At 33.9% G+C, this 19,325-nt stretch overlaps 1 pseudogene; it reads left to right on the forward strand.

Annotated features, from left to right (window-relative positions):
- Positions 1-12,690: 12,690 nt before the first annotated feature.
- LOC145799970 (xyloglucan endotransglucosylase/hydrolase protein 3-like) lies at positions 12,691-19,080 on the forward strand (annotated as a pseudogene).
- Positions 19,081-19,325: the final 245 nt, after the last annotated feature.

Genomic DNA, 19,325 nt, shown 5'->3' on the forward strand with positions numbered 1-19,325 from the left:
TTTTAGTTACCATGACAGCCCCTTCTGCAATCTTGTCTCCAAACATAGCACCCTGACGATTAGCTTCTGCACAAACAATTACATAAACTGTATGGAGGTTGGGAAGTGGTTTGGTACTAAGAATACATCCATGAACTCCATCAAGTTAAGAATCAAGGCTAGCCAAAAATATATACACACGTTGAGAACTAACCTTTGTGGTATATGTTAAAATATCATTGGCACACTCCACGATACATTCGTCAATAGCATCAAGTTCCTGCCATAGCCTCAGTAATTTCCCAAAATAGGAGATGATGGAACCCCCATTTTGACGTATAGAAATTACCTCACAGTGGAGTTGATAGGCCTTGGATGCATCTTGCTCGACTGTATATGTACGCTTGATGGCCTCCCATATCTTCTGTGCAGTAGGGAGATGAAGGAAAAGAGATCGAATATCCTTTGTCATTGCATCAAGGAGCCAAGACTTAACCAGGGAGTTTGCATCATCCCAGACTTCATATGCCTCCGACTTGGTATCTACTGGAGCTACTCTGGTTCCTGTGATGTATCCCCAGTGTTTTCTTCCACAGATCTTGATCTCTGCATTTAGAGACCATTCCATGTAGTTTGTTCCATCAAGTCGTTCAGGAGTGATGAGAGATGTATAAGAGGACTCATGTATGTGAGATCCAATAGAGAAGGGTATGGGTTTATCCTCCTTTTGAGAACCCTTATCAGTGTCTATCAACCCAGACATAGTGGTAAGGAAGAAACAATAAATCTGCAGCGGAATGAATAGAGAGGGAAAAAAACAAAACACCAAACGTGGTCCCAAATTTGAACTCCAACTTCTAATATAATTTTTCGAAGACGGAACTTGGCTCTAATACCATGTCAAACAACACGTTTGGAGAATAATTCTCTTATGAATTTCATTCACTATGGACATTACAATATATAGGCATAAAACTAGCTATACATGGTAGATCATCTATCCTATAATTAGGGTAGGATATTGATCAAATCTAATCTTCTAATTATGAGATAGCAACCATATTAATTCTGATAATATCTACACAGATTGTATATATCTAATAATGGGTCAAGCCATATCTTTCCAACTCACAGTAACATGTTACTATATTTGACAATTACTTTGTTTGATAGCAACACGTTACTCTAGTTCACAGTAACAAGTTACTCTGACAATATTGTTCAAGAAAAAAAAAAAAAGATATTTTACTTTGTTCTTACTCGATTATGTGTTTTCTCCTTAGGGTGTTTATGAAGCAAAATAAATTAAACTGTCATTTTCACTAAATAAAGATCCAATGGAAGGATTTTGGCTAAACTCCCATATCTAGGGGGTTGCCAATTGCCACCCATTTCTTTGACAAGCTATTCGTAAAAAATAATTTATTTATAATAAGATTGAGGGTAAATTTTGCCCATTTTATATTTGATCATTATTTTATTTTATTTTATTTTGACTTTTAAAGTTTATTTATTTATTTTTTTCCATTTTGGCCCTTTATATTTCAATTTTTTCTCACTTTACTTCTAAAATTAATTTATGTTAAAAATTAGGCAAAAAATATCACAATAACTGTCACATAACATAAAAATATATTATTTTATTTGAGTTTAAGTTTATGTCACAAATGTGAGTTATATATAATAAAATATTTTTATACTACATGACTGTCAATGTATCATTTTTTGTCTATAAAAATTGAAACATAAAGGGCCAAACTGAAAAAAAAAAAACTTTAAGGATCAAAATAAAAAAATAGTCAAACATAAAATGGCAAAGTATAATTTACGCTAAAATCAACACCTAATGCCATTAATGGAAATTCCATATATGCACCCTAATTATGAACTCTGTAGTCTTTGGTATGACTTGGTCTCGTTTGACAAGTGATTTTTTTAGTCAAAAAGTAAAAAAGTCACTAAAAAATTAAAAAGCTAACAAATCATACCAAAAAGTCAAAGATTCTCTTTTTTCTCTACTTTTTGCACATATTTTTGTAAAAAGTCAAAAATTCATCGAAAACATACTAGTTTTTTTTACATCATATTTTAGCCAAAAAGTTAAAAAGTTACTAAAAAAGCCTGTTCCCAAAACGAGGCCTTGTGATATTGGTTATGACATTATTTTGATTATAATTCAAGATCTTTTTAGTAGGGTCCTCAATATATATTATCTTGAAAAAAATTTAATTCAATCTAATAATCATAACTCTTTCATTTTATCACATTTGTTTATAAAAAAAAATGAACGATCAATATATATTTAAAACAGACCATCAATTTTTTTTTTTTTTATAGACAAATGCGATAAAATGAAAATATTATGATTATCGGATCGACCTAATTTTTTTTTTTTATAGATGATAAACATTGAGAGTTTTACAAAATGAATGGTTCGGATTATCGAAACGAGGCCCATAGTAGGCCCTACAGACCCCTCATGTTCTCTCATGCTGAGAAGCTCAACCCTTGTAATAATATCTTATGTGTTACTTAGTTATAACTAATTTTATTTTATGTTTTAGTTATAGACTCGTGTAAGATTAAGTTATGACATTTGTGATAATCAAATTCACAAATATCATAATTTACATATAGTACACACCATTATCCCATTAGGAAACATAACCAAATAAAGAAAACCCAAAAATGACCAAAAAGAGAAGATTGGATTTAATATAAAATTTGAATTCGAGGGGAAAAAAAGGGAAGGGGGGAGGGGAGGGGGGGGGGGGGGTGGTGGTTGGGGAAGCACCTAAAACTAAGAGCAAACTTCACTTTACTCCATGAGATTTGAGTCATATGCAGTTTATCCCTTTAATATTTGGAAATGATCATATAATCACTTTATGGTTTGTGAACTAAAATGCACTATTAGATCCATTAATGATTTAATGAAAAAGACTAAAATACCTAAGTATTTTCGTCATTTGTTTGGAATACAAAGTGCACTGTAAACCTAGTGTTTTTATTTCATGTACAATTTAACCTCTTAAAATTTGAAAATGAGTATATAACCCTCTTAGTCTGCCACATGTTTCACACTTATTGTTAAGTTTGATGGAATGTTTCACGGTGTACTTCAGTCCATAAATCAAGAGGGGATTATGTGGTCATTTTCAACGTTAGGAAGGTAAATCGCATATGGATCAAACCACAGGAGTAAAGTGAAATCAATCAAACCAAGCTGACTGTTTGGGTCATTGAGGTTGAAATCTAACTCGAGTTCCGCTCGATAATTAATTTAGCTCGATCTCAGTTCGAAACTTGATGATGTCTTTTTTTTTTTGGATCTATTATTAACATTATTTAATAATTAAATATTATTTTAAATTTTTTATTTTTTTGTCAAGATTGTAGGATGTTAATTTTGTTAGTAAAATTAAATTACAACTAAAAGGATCGCCACTACTTTATTAGTTCGAACCTTTGACCATCCCCTCACTACACTCTAAGGTTATAAGATCACTGGACTAAACCCAAATTCTTAAATGTTGTTTAATATATATAATAATAGATTTATTTTATTTATATATTTTTATTATTTTATTATTCAAATAAAAATAAACAAACCAAACTTCTTTGAACTCGAACTCAATTTATTTATTAAATAAGTTTAAAAATCTGAATCAAGTTGGTTTATTTATTTAATTAACTGAGCTAAACCGAATTGCGAAATCGGAGGCCAAAGAAAGAAATTATCTAAAAAATACCTTAGGCCACAACAAAGCAGTGGGCTTTGAATTTATAATAATAGAAAGAGAATTTTACATACAAAACATGAAAGTTTAGTGAAACATTCTTCCCTAAGTTTGTATAATAAGAGAGGTTTGAGATATATATATATATATATATATATATATATATTTTTAGCTAATGTCTCTTAATATTTTCACAGAGAAAATTTGACTTAGAGAAATTTTGCCCGGCTCTTTCGAAATTTCTCTGTGAAAATTGAAATTTTTTTGAGTGGAGACGAAATTTTTTTGAATCAGACAAAATTTTTCTAAATCAAATTTTCTTTGTGAAAATGTTGAAGGACCTTAACTATTATAAAAATATTATATGTCTTTATCTTATAAAATCTTAATATCAAAAATTTTTTAAAAAATTTCCTGCAAAATAAAATGGTACAAAAAGTTGATAAATATGATTCAAATATTAAAAAAATATGGCCAAGGATGCTCTACGGTCAAACCCTCCATGTCCTATTGTATCTTTAATTATTAAATTATATAAAAATTTTGAGACACATGAATCTCAAGCCATAATCAAATGAATGATAGTACATTAATGGCATGTTTGATTGGGTGGATTAGAGTATGGGATTGGGATTATTAATCCGTAGACCTAATTATCCTATGTTTGTTTTAACATTTTGGTTTAAGATTATTAATCCAATGGATAATTAATCCAACAAATTTGTAGGATTATTAGTAATGGGGTAGTGGTGGGATTATTAATCCAATGGATATTAATCTTAGGTCATGTTTGTTTGGGTGGACATGAACTTGGGATTGGACTAATAGTCCAATAAAATTATTAATCCGATGTTTGGTTAAACAATTGAAGTATGGATTAATTATTTTAAACTTGACTATTAGTTAAGATAGGATACATAATCCAACGGATTCGTAGTCCTAGGACTATTAGTCATGGGAATGCTAATCCAGTCCGCCAAAACAAACATGGCCAATGAATACCACACTAATTTAATAGAATTATTAATACTTTACTATTAATCCTATGAGTCAAACAAAAAAGACGGAAGGATTTGGAGATAAATGATTCTATGCCTAAAAGAGGTTCATATTTAAGAAAAAAAATTTGTATGCAGATAGGGTATTTATATGTAATATCTTCTACTATGTTATTGATTTTGACAATAAAATTCACCATCCGCATACAAAAAATTTTTCATAATTAAATTTCGCTTTAATTACCATTGAGGGTTGGGCCGACCCTGCTCTTTGATAATTAATTTCTCTATTGTTTTTATTCCAAAGTTAACAAAAATGATACAAGGGTACTAGCTTATTTTTATTGTCATTTGGCATTGTAAATGAAATGATTATGACTTAAATAATTGTTAAAAAAGGGATGGGGGATGCTGCTGTGCTCAAGCACAACAGCTCCTGCTGGATGACTTTACGATGCCGTTTTGGGCCAAAAAAATCTTTGATTTACTTCTTGGTTGCATATTAAAATATATATATATATATATATATCTCTGTATATATATGTCCCTTTGTTTTTTCTTTTTAAATAGTATTTCTAAGAAATTCCTTTACATTTCGGTTGTATATGTTATGTTTTCTTTAAATTAATATTATGTAAAATTTTGGCAAAGAAATTCCTTTAAATTAATAATTTGCAATTTTAATAAAATCAATATTTTGTGATAATGTCATACATTTTTTAATAATATTTTTTAACCATAAAATATATATAATTACTATAAAAATACGCTAGATGATTATAGTTGTGGGATTCCCTTTCTATAAAATTTTAATTTCTTATATAATTTTATTTAGTTTAATAAAAAAGTATGTAAAATAGAAATTTAAACTCAATATAATCTTTTGCTTTCTATTTGAATGAGTCATTTAATAAAAAAAATAAAAGTAGTATTTAATTTATTAAAAATTCATATTTCACATATTTTATACACCTTTTACATATTTTAATATAATTTTTATGCACATACCAATATTAACCACCGCCCAATGGCCTATGGTAAATATGGATGGAATTACTTATAAAAATTAGGCCTTATTTGGGAAGTAGTTTTCTTTCTTTCTTTCTTTTTTTTTTTTGACTAAAATATTATTATTATTTACTTTTTACAGCATTCAAAAAGCAAAGTGAATAGAAATGAATTTGTGACTTTTTCAAATATATTTGATTTTTTATTTTTATTTTTATTTTTTTGACTTTTTAAATGAAATAGTCACTTGCTAACTCAATTCAATTTCTAAATTTCAAAAACAAAAATACTGTGAACTTTCCCTTATCAACTTATAATTAGAGGTGTAAATCTGGTCTGGACTAGCTTATGTCAGGTCTCGCGGGCTCCCGCCAAAATTCGGGTCGGACCAGTCCGCGGGCCAAAAAATTAGGCTTATACCTGGGGGTGTTCGGGCCTTGGGTGGGCAAGTAGGTCGGGCCTTAGGCTTGGGCGAGCCTGACCCTATATATATATATTTTTAAATTTTTTCTATCAAAATTTTATTATTTTTCATTAAAAAATTGACTGGGCCTCGGGTGGGCCGGGTTTTGAGTGGGCCATAAGCAGGCCAATGGGCTAGGCCATGGGCCAGGCCGGGCTTCAAAATGATGGCCTAGGCCCAGGGGCTCGGGTTGGGCTCAAGCCCAGGCCCAAAAAGGTCTAAACGGGCTGGGCCCACCCTGGGCCGCAGGCCATTTTACACTCCTACTCATAATTTATCCTGAATATATTTGTGTGATGAAGATTAAATTGACGAAATGTGGGGTCCATGAGTAAAATGAATTTGAACCAATGACTCATTGTAGTGATTCGATTTTTTTAAGTCATTATTTATTATTTTTATGATTATTATTATCTAATTTTATTTTTGACTTTATTAATTGTGTGGTCACATAAGAATTTAATGTGATATTTAAATAATTTAATGAATTATTGAATTAATCCATATATTTACATATTTATATTTGTTATATAAAAAAGAAAAAAGAAAAAAAAAAGGTGGTATTATTTTTATATATGTGATTTATTTGTATAATATAACACAATAAGAAATTAAGTTATTATATATATATATATATATATAATATAATACGTAATCAACTAGGTTTAGAAGTTGATAAGAAAATAAAGAAATAGAGCAATCCGTGAGAGAGAGAGAGAGAGAGAGAGAGAGAGAGAGAGAGAGAGAGAGATTGATTAATCAAGGACTACCTGCAAATCAATTCTGAGAGAGAGAAAAAGAACGGCGGAAAAAGGAGGAGAAGGTGGAGAAAAAAAGAAAAAGAAAGGGTTAGGATTTTGTTTTGATGGCTCTATTAATTTTTTAAATATTTCTTTGACCTTCAAAATAATATTGTGAGTACAAAATTTATTTCTCTTGATTTATATTTAATTCGTTATTTTTATTTATTTATTTTTATTTTTTTGATATTAGTTTGATTTTGTATTTATATAAAGATGATAGATTGATTTTAATTGTTTTGATTAGCTGTGTATGTAAGATTTAGGATTTTTGAATGATTGATTGATTTTAATTATTTTAATTAGTTGTGTATGTAAGGTTTAGGGTTTTTAGATGATTGATTGATTTTAATTATTTTGATTAGTTGTGTATGCAAAATTTAGGGTTTTTATATGGATTTATTTTATGGTTGTAATCACACTCATGGTTATATGAAATTAAAATTAATTAGGAACCCATAGATAAATTTTTTATACTCCACCATGACTCCATGGATTGTTGTTTTATTTGAGTGATGGTGAGAAAGAGTGTATAAAAAAAAGTGAGGATTATGAGATTTATTTGAATGCCTGAGGTTTGGCATTGTTATGTTGTTCTCATGAGTGAGATGTTTTGTACATGTATATTGTTGCCTCGTTCTCATAAGTAGACGAGTGCTTTGATTTACGCGCGTACGTATATGCTAACCATCCGAGGAGTGTGGGTCAAACTCGGGACGATATCCCCATGCAAGTTTGGCTTTGGAGCCGTGTTAGGTATACGGGAGGCACATGGAATATATGTGTAGGCCGGAAGTGGAGGGCCGAAGTGATGGAGTTAAGATACAAAGAATTTAATTATGAGTTTATTGTGATAGTGTGTATTGCATTGATTTGTACATGTTGGAAAATATGTAAACGATCTCGATAAATTATGAAATTTGAGCAGAGACACTTATACATGATTCTAGACCACTTTTGTGTTTTAACTTTTTAATAAAAAAATCGATTAGAACTTATAATCGGATGATCCTGGTTATTATACTTTTGATTCATTTTAGCAATGCAGAGTTTAGAGGCTATTTTAACCTACAAAACGAGCTCATTTTTATTGGTTTTGGGTAAATTGAAGTAAAACATTATTCTGCACACTCTTCATGTTTTGAACTTTTCCGAAAAAAATCATCTTAGGGCATTTTTTGCACGTTTTTAGTTTCAGATTTTTCGATTGAATTCCGTCTAGGTTCTTCTATCAAATTTTTCTCTCAACCTGTTCTGTCACGACCCCAAACCGCCCCTAGTAGTTTGGTGCCGTGATGGCCAGTAATCCGTAATTACCGAAGGCCAACTTACAAAATTCACACACAATCAGAGTATTTATATAGGGGGCTCACAAATGCGGAAGCAATAATTCAAGATACAAGTGGTCCATAAGAGCAGTGCATAAGTCAAATGAAATGGCATACATCTTTACATAGCTTTACAACTTGAATATATGAAGAAATGAAGTACAAAATACATATCACATCTTAACGAAAGGGCTTCTCAGCCGACATGTTCAAATACAAAAGCTTCAAGATTGCCGACGTCCTCACTGCCGACATAACATGCATACAAAACACACATCTCGGCGTAGCCGACTTCTAACTTGTTACCTACATATATACATAGGGAGGGTGAGCTTGGATACTCAGTGAATGGTATAAGTAATAAAGGGGTTGCATGAATGATTCCCGAGGTCTTTACAAAACGATACATAATATATCAAGTCAAAACCATACTTATCATAATTTGTACAAAACATGAAATAAATCTTGCTCATCAAACTTGGTCTTGCAAAACTCACATACTTAACACGTGTCAAATCTCATAACATAACCTCGGCATAACCTTGGTCCTTCAAAACATACTTGTGTCACTTAGGCCCGTAGCCCGCTTTGACCATTACTTGTGTCACTTAGGCCCGTAGCCCGCTTTGACCATTACTTGTGTCACTTAGGCCCGTAGCCCGCTTTGACCATTACTTGTGTCACTTAGGCCCGTAGCCCGCTTTGACCATTACTTGTGTCACTTAGGCCCGTAGCCCGCTTTGACCATTACTTGTGTCACTTAGGCCCGTAGCCCGCTTTGACCATTACTTGTGTCACTTAGGCCCGTAGCCCGCTTTGACAAGGACCGTATCCTTTTATACTTAGTACTGCGAAAGTTTAGAGTCCTCCAGCACAAGGGACTATGTTACATAGGCTTAACGTCCCCTAACACGAAAAGACGGTGTTACTTAGGCTTAACGTCCCCTAACACGGAAGGACGGTGTTACTTAGGCTTAACGTCCCCTAACACGGAAGGACGGTTCCAAGAATGCCATTCAAAACAAACTTATACTTGATACACAAAATAGGGGTGATCATTCGTGCTTAACAAATACTTTTATCAAAACAAGGCAAAGCTTTATCAAAACTTTAAGAACATAACTTTATTAAAAATACCACTCACCCTAGTTCTTGGGACGTCGGGGTCAAGGCAAAGGTCCAAGTCCTACAAACACATGGCAAAGCATACTGAACATACTTCTCAAAACAAGTCTCACATGCATGCAAATGATCTCGGGAAAACATGCTGAAAACACCTAGGGAAAACATGCTGAAAACACCTAGGGAAAAACATGCTGGAAACATCTAGGGAAAACATGCTGAAAATACCTAGGGAAAACATGCTGGAAATACCTAGGGAAAACATGCTGGGTACCAACCAGGTCCTGGAATGGATGCACAGAGATGATCTAGGCAAAAATGACCTAGCTGAGTGAACTCAGGAGGTCTTGGCCGAGGTCCCACACCTCTTGGCCGAGGTGTGGTTACCTAGGCTTCAGTGTGCAGCTGCCTGCCGAGGTGTTACAAGGTGCTGGCATGGGTGTACCATGGTCGGCCTAGGTGTGCAGTGGTTAGCCTAGGTGTGCATGCAAGATAAACTAACGTGCAAGTGATCATGCAAGGTAGGCCAAGGTGAGATACGATGCTTGGCCTAGGTGTGTGATCTAGGCAAGAGTGGTGTCAGTGATCACACCTAGGGAAATGAAGTCTGGAAATCTGGGTTTCCTCCTTGAAGAACATGAAGAACATGAGCATGAAGAACATGAAGAATATGAATGCTAAAATCATAACTTGTTATTACAAGATCTGGGATTTCATGACATGAGTTCGAAAACATGGACCTGGGTACCCATACTTTGAAAATCATGCAAGAACAAACACAAAAACATGGATCTAGGCATGAACCTTCGGATCAAAACATGACTTTTCTTGAAGAACACATGAATGCCATTTTCTCTTTCTAAAACCGAACTTCAAAGCAATGCATGGCTTACAAATCATTTTCAATCATGCAATGCAATAACATAAACATAAAGAACATCATGAGTAGATCAAGAATCTAACCTTAGAACGCGGATCTAACGGTTGGATCTCTAGGAATCAAGCTTGGAAATCTACTCTCTCTCAAGAACTCTTCTCCCTCTTCTAGAGCTTCTCTCTCTACTCTTCAAAACAATATACAACAAATGAGGGGTTTCTCTCTCTGCCGGCTGACTTAACCCTCATCTCGGACACGTGGCAACGGTTGGTTGGTTCTCTTCAAAAAGGTGATAGATTGACAAGACAAGGTTCTGACAAGGCGTATCTAGCAAGCTACTCAGAATGGCACTCCGGCAAGAGGTGACATCGGCCAACCACAAGACTTCGGCAACTAGGGGTGACAATGACCTCGGCTAGGAAGGACAACACTTGACTAAGCTGTGCCACACCTCGGCCTAGATGTGCCACACCTCGGTCTAGGTCATTCCAGTCCCAGAACAAGATCACTAGGTGCAAGGATTAAGGATCTCGGATGCCTAGGTGATAACATCTCGGCCAATATGCCTAGGTGATGATCGAGGTCACAAAAGCGGTTCCAGGATGGTCCAAGGTGTAAGAGGTTCAAAGGTGTGACCTAGGCTTAAGATGACCTCGGCTTGGCATGACCTAGGCTTGGCATGACCTAGGCTTGGCATGACCTAGGCTTAACATGACCTAGGCTTGGCATGACCTAGGCTTAACATGACCTAGGCTTGGCATGACCTAGGCTTAACATAACAGGAAAGGGACAAAGCATGCATACAATACTTGGACATAACTCATAACCACCAGGCAAGACAAGATTCATGAATGCAAACTTAACAAGACAAAGCTATGTAAATGAACATGAACATGACTACAACATGAATATGGATTGTTATAGCAACTTAACATGGCAGAACATATAAATGCATGCAAGCATGACTAGGACATGAAATGTGGGTTGTCACATGTTCAGTTCATGTTAAATTCGTTCGTGTAGTCTTTTAAGAAATTTGATTATGTACAACTTTCGTTCTTTGAGTTTTGGTCAATTCGAACTATTTAAGCATGAAACGGTGCATTTTTATACTTCTTCAGCAAGTTACTTATGATTAAATTATACTAACTTTATTTTTTTTGCAGGCTGGTGGGTCTTACTAACTTTTTTATGCAGGGCTGACCCACCATATTTTTATTTCTATTTTGTTTATTTTATAATTAATTTATATTCCGTTATGTACGGACAAGAAACTACATTCCACCGTATCTCGGGAAACTACCCATTTGTCTCAGTACGGTTGGAACTGCTTGTCTTGTCCCGTAATAAGAATTTAATGTATTTTTGTTTGTGTCTAGTGGACACATGGGTGTTAAATCTTGTACTCATACCAGTATACTGACCCGTTTGGTCTCTTGGCAACTCGGATGCGTTCTATTTGAACACAGCCGAGCTTCCTTTGCAGGATTAGTTGGGGCTACGGTGATGACGTAGAATTACTATAGTGTTGGAGTTGTTGTTTGGGCTTTTTTTTTTTTTTTTTTTTTTTTTTGAGCTTAGGGTTGATTTTAGTTTATGTATTTATTATTTTTTTATGACTTTAGTATTGGAATAATTTGGCATGGTTTGTAACCGTACTTTATTTAAGTTTTTTTGACTAGTTGTTGCTACTTTAATGTTGGAGGTATTGAATAATTATGGGATTATGGTGGATGGTTTGGTTGGCATTTAGTTTTTTTGTTTCACCCCTAGGATTTGGATGATGGAATATTGATTGGGGTTCAGTCCTAATTTAGTATTTAATTGTCTAAATTTTACGGCATGATAGTTTGGTATCAGTGTTCACTGAACTGCGGATAAACTAGCTAGGCCGTATAATCGAGAGGTGGTACGACTTCATGGCGCACTAGTTTCTATAGTTTCGGATCGTGATCCGTTGTTTGTGGCAGAGTTTTGGGAGAGTTTTCAGCATGCTTTGGGCGCTAGGTTAGAGTTAAGCACGGCTTATCATCCTCAGACAGATGGGCAAACTGAGCGGGTAAATCAGATCTTGGAGGATATGTTGAGAGCTTGTGTCCTCGATCATAGTGGTTGTTGGGAAGAACACTTGCCATTAGTGGAGTTTGCTTATAATAATAGTTGTCACTCTAGTATCGGGATGACACCTTTTGAGGCTTTGTATTGGAGGCCATGTCGATCACCTGCTTGTTGGATAGAGGTAGGAGATGCGCCATTGTTAGGGCTAGAGTTGGTGAGAAAGACCACAGAGAAGGTGAACATTATTCGAAAACATATTAAGACGTAAGGGGGTTGAGTTGAATGTTAGAGATTTTGTGTTTTTGAAGGTCTCGCCGATGAAGGCTATTATGCGATTCGAAAAGAAGGGAAAGTTGGCTCCTAGATTTGTGGGACCATATGAGATCACTGAGAATATTAGTATTGTAGGTTACAAATTAGCTCTACCACTTGCTCTAGTTATGATTCACAACGTGTTCCACGAATCTTTATTGCGGAAGTGTGTGCAAGACCCTTCCCAAGTAGTATCACCAGAAGTGTTGCAGATTAGTGATAATCTAACGTATGTGGTGCGACCAGTTACTATTCTAGACCGAGATGTAAAGCAGTTGCAACGTAAGAAAGTGAATTTGGTGAAAGTGCAATGAAGCGAATATGAGAACGATATTACCTGGGAGTTAGAAGAGAACGTTCGGCGTATGCACCCGGAACTTTTTGCTTAGTACTCTCTTCCATCGAATCTCGGGACGAGATTCTTTTGAGGTGTGTATATTGCAGCGACCTTGATTTTCTTAAGTCATTATTTATTATTTTTATGATTATTATTATCTTATTTTATTTTTGACTTTATTAATTGTGTGGTCACATGAGAATTTAATTTGATATTTAATTAATTTGATGTATTATTGAATTAAACCATATATTTATATATTTATATTTGTTATATATATATAAAATAGCTGTTATATATATATACTAGCGTATGCCCGTGCCTAAAGGCACGGCGTAAATAATGTTCGGTGTAAATAATGTTGGGATTAAAATGTAGTTATAATGTTCAGTGTAAATAATGTCAATTAATTAATTAATTTAATGCATCCTTCACATTTAATTAATCATGGGAAACATGAATACATTAGAAACAGTGTATGCTGCCACCACACATAAGCCAGTTTTGTTTGAATAATTGTAGGTATCATTAAAATTTAGAAAAAATTAACCAAAAAAACAAAAAACTTAAAATTTAATGTATTCATGTGGGGTTTGTCTTTAGGAAGAAAAAAATTGTGTTGAAAGACAATTTGTCAGTAGGAAGAAGTAGCCATCAGTCCTTTGTAGGGTCTATCTTTCACATATTTTTTTTGCATTCCTATTGAAAAAAATAATAATATATCAACACATTTTGCATTCCTATTGAAAATGTTGAGACCCAAACCAATGTCAACGGCCCCCACAAACCAATGTCAAGACCCTCTCCTGACAACACAAAAAAGAAAAACAAATATATATCAGTTTAAGGTTTAGAAACACCAACCCAAATACATAACATAACTTAACACCAACCCATATAAATTGAAAGATGCATAAATAAAAAAATGAAAAAAGAAACAGAACACAAAAAAAGAAAGAGAAATCCAAATACATATCAATTTAAGGTTTAAAAACACAAATCCAACACAAACACATCGGTTTAAGGTTTAGAAAAACAAATACAAATCCAAATCTTAGAAACACAAACCCAAATTGATGGGTCTCTTTTGTTTTGATTGAAAAGAAACATAATGATTTTCAATGCTCTCTTCCAATGCTTTGTGTCTCTTAAGCTTTGTTTCCAACTTTTTCTGTGGTTCCATTGAATGCATACACAAAACCAAATAGAAATCTTAGAAACACAAACACAAATCGAAACCGAAATCTTAGAAACACAACCTAATCAACAAAAACATATAAAAAAAATAATAATAATAACACAAATCCAACACAATGAAACATTGAAAACCATTTGAAAAATCACTTAATAATATCTTAAAAACCATTTGAAAACCATTTCATGAGGATCAATTATTATTTCAAACCCAATGATTAGTTTATATACCATACTACACGTACCTAATCCTATTTGTTCATTAACAACATAATCACCAAATCCTATCCGTTCATCATCATCACAAAAAAAAAACATCAAAAAATTAAAAATAGAACAGAGTTGTATGTGCCTCTTCCAAGTACTTCTTCGACCTCTTTGCCACACTCTTCAACCTCTTCATCATGATCATCAATTTGGATATATCAGAGCCTTGTATATGTACAAATTTTAGCTACAAAAATTTACTTTGCATAGATCAAGTCTTATACATGTATCAAGGCAGAGAAATCGGGCTCAACATATCTTGCCATTTCATCAAGGCAGAGAAATCGAGCTCTCTCTCGATGAATCCAGTGGTCGTATCTTACCCCACTTTTTGTCACTCGTTAAAATTATCTGATACGTCCAACTCATTACATAGCTGTATTTCCTTATTATTGAAATTACATATCAGGTGCCATGTAAACTGAATTTACTAAATTTTTCACTTTCCATTTATCTCATTTATAATCTCCATTTCTTTCCCCAAATATACATTCTATCAAAAAAATAAAAAATTATAGAATACTCTAGGACTACTGAATAATCATCCAAAAAGAAAAATTATAGAATAACACATCTATTTTCAAGCTTTTCTAACTGTACAATCACCAAAATATTCCATGTTGTAATTAAAATGCGCAAGAAAAAACAAACAAACAAACAAACAAATAATGGAAGAGTAAAGCTCATCAACTTGTTTCAAATAGATTGTATCTTAGTTCATAGCACATTTCGAAAGTGTGTTCAAATTTTAGCTGTTAACCAAGCTATAATATATAGAGCCAAGATTTATTCTTTGTGACAATGATGTTTGTTCACCAACCAGGATCTGGAATTAAGCTACCAGCCAATGACTCCGGAGGAGTCGTAACAGCCTTCTATGTAAGTTCACATTTATAGTGCAAGAAACTCCTGCTAAAAAAGTGTCACTGATAACATAATGTAAATCATTTTTTATTTCTTTCTTTTGGCAGTTGAAATCGGAAGATAGTGAATTGGATTTTGAGTTCTTGGGCAACAGAAAAGGGAAGCCCATCAGAGTCCAGACGAATGTCTTTTTAAAAGGAAAAGAGAGTAGAGAGTAGAGAGCAGAGGATCCATATATGGTTTGAAAACACAAAAACATCGAAATTGAAAATGATATCACACTCCTTAAATCACAATCTGTTAGAGTTCTAACTTATTTTGTTAATCGCCTTTCCCCCCAATAGTTATTTTGTGATGAATATCCCATTCGAGTTTTCAAGAACAACAGACGCGATGGAGTTGGCTTCCCAACACAACCAATGTAACTAATGGCAACTATATGGGACGGAGATAGTTGGGCCACGAATGGTGGAAAAACTAAAATCATTTGGGCTCATGCACTGTTTATAAGTCACTTTCGGGGCTTTGCCATTGACGGATGCCCCTAGACAGCTCTCACAGAAAATCATCTGACGATAAGTGCAGTTTAAAACTATTGAATTCACAATATAATATTATGCTTAATCACTTTCTACTTCTTCTAATTCTCAACCTTCTCTCGAACCTAATACATTTTTCAGGACGACTATTCGGGCCTGTCTTTCTAGTTCTAAATACACGAAATATTGTAGAATTGAGCTGCACCATGTACAAAAATATGCATACAAAAATATGCTTCATTTGTATATTTTTCTCATTCATAGCATAAGAATCAACTGTGTCAGAACTTCATACAGTATTTCTTGAACACAACCATTTGCCACTACCTCACCATCACAACCCTTCCATTTCAAACTAAGCAAAGCAGAACACTACACAATAGACTTCAGAGCAAAACAAAATCTTCCCAGACAAAATTCAAAATAAGCATTATTTGCATTGGCTTTATAATAAAAAAATCACCAAAATGTATGGGAAGTTACTTCATTCAAAATAGGTCCATTAAAAAATTGCAACTCTGCAATAAATACCAATAATAAAATCATGGACCCAAAAAGAAAGAAAGAAAAAATAAGATAAGGTCATTCAGGAAAACACTTATGCAAATGAATTGCAACTTAGGCAATGAAAACTTTAACAAAAATTTATTTTTTGACCCAAAAGAAAGAAAATTCAACAAAAACAGTAAAATAAAATTAAAAAAAACGTGTTTAACATATTGTCAAGTAAGTGAAGAGGGTTTTTGAATTTATATAATAAGGGAAAATATAAAATGTAAAATTCAAATATAAAATGACTTAAACAGGAAAATTCAAATAATGCTTATAAAAATGGAAAATTGACTGCAAAATAATGGAAAAGGGAAAATTATCAAATAATGCTTATACAAAATAATTTATTAAATAATGCAAAATTGACTGCAGCTTCAAATTTAAGGAACAAATAATTTATGAAGTAGTTATTATGGCAATGAGGCTACTGATATCAAATAGAATACTAATTTAATCAAAGGCTCATTTGCAATTTTCCTAGCTAAGAATGTTAATGACATCTTTATCAAGTGCACTGAAAAGCCCATATTTCCCTCTATCAGGAAAACAGGATCAGATCTAAAAAAGCTCACATTCTGGCTAAACCAAGGGGGGTCAAAGAATTTATCACCCCCTGTAACTATCATTGTGCATGGTACGCAAATCATTGGGCCACTAATACTACTTGTGATACCCAACACCTAAAACCATCATTATGAGTACCTAATTACGTACCAATAGCATTACCAAGCTCCAGCTTGTATTCTATGGAATCACGACTCCGATATGAAGAGTTGAAAGAGTAACCAGATGGACCAGCTGGTACAACTCCAGCCCATATCTGATTTGCTAATATAACATGAGGGTTATCCAATCGAACAGGAAATTCTCTGACATGGAAACCAAAGAAAAAATATTTTTTTTATCAACTTCGAAAGTCATGACGCAACCAAGTTCTATGTCTATCTCTGTATTTATATTTAATACAAAAAGAGTTGTACAATCATGATATCAAGAAGATGAAAATAGGCATATTTCAACTTGTTATTGTGCTAAAACTCTGTTTTTCTACACATTTTTTCCTAAAAGGTTTTCCATGAAAAGTAGTGAGGTTCATAGTTCTAGTTCTTCAACTTTTTGAAATGGAATAATATCTCACATCCTTTAAAAGTTCAAGTCATCTTCCCTCTTCTTGAAAACATTTTTTTTATGTCATCTTATTTTTATTAATTTTATAGCAGCAGAATAATAGTTGGGATTCTGATTAGCTAATATGGTTCACAGAATCAACTTCGGTCATACATGATTGAATAGGCAGGCCACAGAGATACATGGAACTGTAGTGGAAGATACAGTGAGCTGCGTTATCATACAGTGATCTTTCCTCTGTGCAATAACATATTTTTTGTACAAAAGAAGGAAACAAATCTTTTTCATATTTTATCCATAAGGAAATGCTCATACACAATACGATGAAAGTGGAGAGGGGTTGTTGAAGAAATTGGTACCTTTCAAGCAGGTTCATCCCAACATGGAAAGCACCGCCTAGCATCAGCTGGTTCAAACTGCGTCACTGCCATGTTCTTCTTCTCCCCACAATGCACATAAGTACTGAAGAAAAATAATCATGATTAAAAGAAAATCCACAAATAATTGAGTAAAATTTTATTGATAGTTGGATTATTTAATATTTGTAAAAAAAAAATAACAATAAAAAAAAAGCTTGGATATAATTATCCAAGCTTAAATATAATTTTAAACCAAGCACACTACAAATATCAAGAAGCCCAATCTAAAATGATTAGAATTAGAACCTAGTTTAAATAATTTCATAAATGGCCACAGTTCTAATAACTTCACAAACTACAATATCTTCAAACAATCAACTTTTGACCTTTTGTATAACTTTGTCCCAGCAAGGATACAATAAAGTTTGCTCACATGGTCGTAAAGACGATTATAGTTGGTCACGGAATCCAGTGGTTACCAACATTAACTTCTGCACTTTATTAGTTACATCCGCACTTTATTAATATTTGTATGAACACAACAATTTTTTTCAAACATCGTACAAAAGATAATAAAATTGAGACATGTCAAAAGAAAATCTTTAATCAAAACATAGTAAACCTATTTATAAAGCAATAAGTTAGCAACCAGAAAGGTTAAAGCTTGAACACAAATCACAACATTATAAATAAATTTCACCTTCCTTCATAAACTTTCCCATGAGCTCCCTCGCCGATTTTTGATCCGATAAATAGTAACTTTGGGTCAACCAACAAACTCTCATCAATTGTTAACTGTGGGCAAGTGATTGATCCATTATGTGAAACCAACTTGGGGTCATCCTCAACCGACTTTCGTAGGACTGGTTTCTCATATTCCCCCTCGTCTCCTCCTCTGTTCTTCTCACTGCAACTCATGTTCCAAGTTGCAACTCATGTGCCGTAGTTGCTGTCGGTGGAGATCGGAGGCGACGCGACGGTGGAGACGACGCGATGGTGGAAGCGGAGCGGCAGTGGAGATGAGGGAGAGGAAGAGAGAGATCTCTGAGGACAGAGAGTTTGAGACCTGAGAAGTTGGAGAGGAGATCGGAAGCGGCACGACGGTGGAGACGACTCGACGGTGGAGAGGAGGGAGAGGAAGAGAGAGATCTCTGAGGACAGAGTTTGAGACCTGAGAAGTTGGAGAGAGAGAGAGAGAGAGAGAAGTGTGCAAATAATGTTTGGAGTGGGTGGAACACAGGAGAGAAAGAGAGGGGATTGTTTTGGGCAGGAATCGAAAACATTACAAAACATCTCAGCCCTCTATGGTTAAAAACAACGCTTCTCAGCCCTTGATTCAAAATGTATCTCTCATACATTTTAAGACATTTTCAAAAAACCTCGTCTTAGGCACTAAAAGT

The sequence above is a fragment of the Camellia sinensis genome, chromosome 9, assembly GCF_055761805.1.
Source record: "Camellia sinensis isolate YWXY chromosome 9, ASM5576180v1, whole genome shotgun sequence".
In the NCBI taxonomy this organism is placed as follows: domain Eukaryota; kingdom Viridiplantae; phylum Streptophyta; class Magnoliopsida; order Ericales; family Theaceae; genus Camellia; species Camellia sinensis.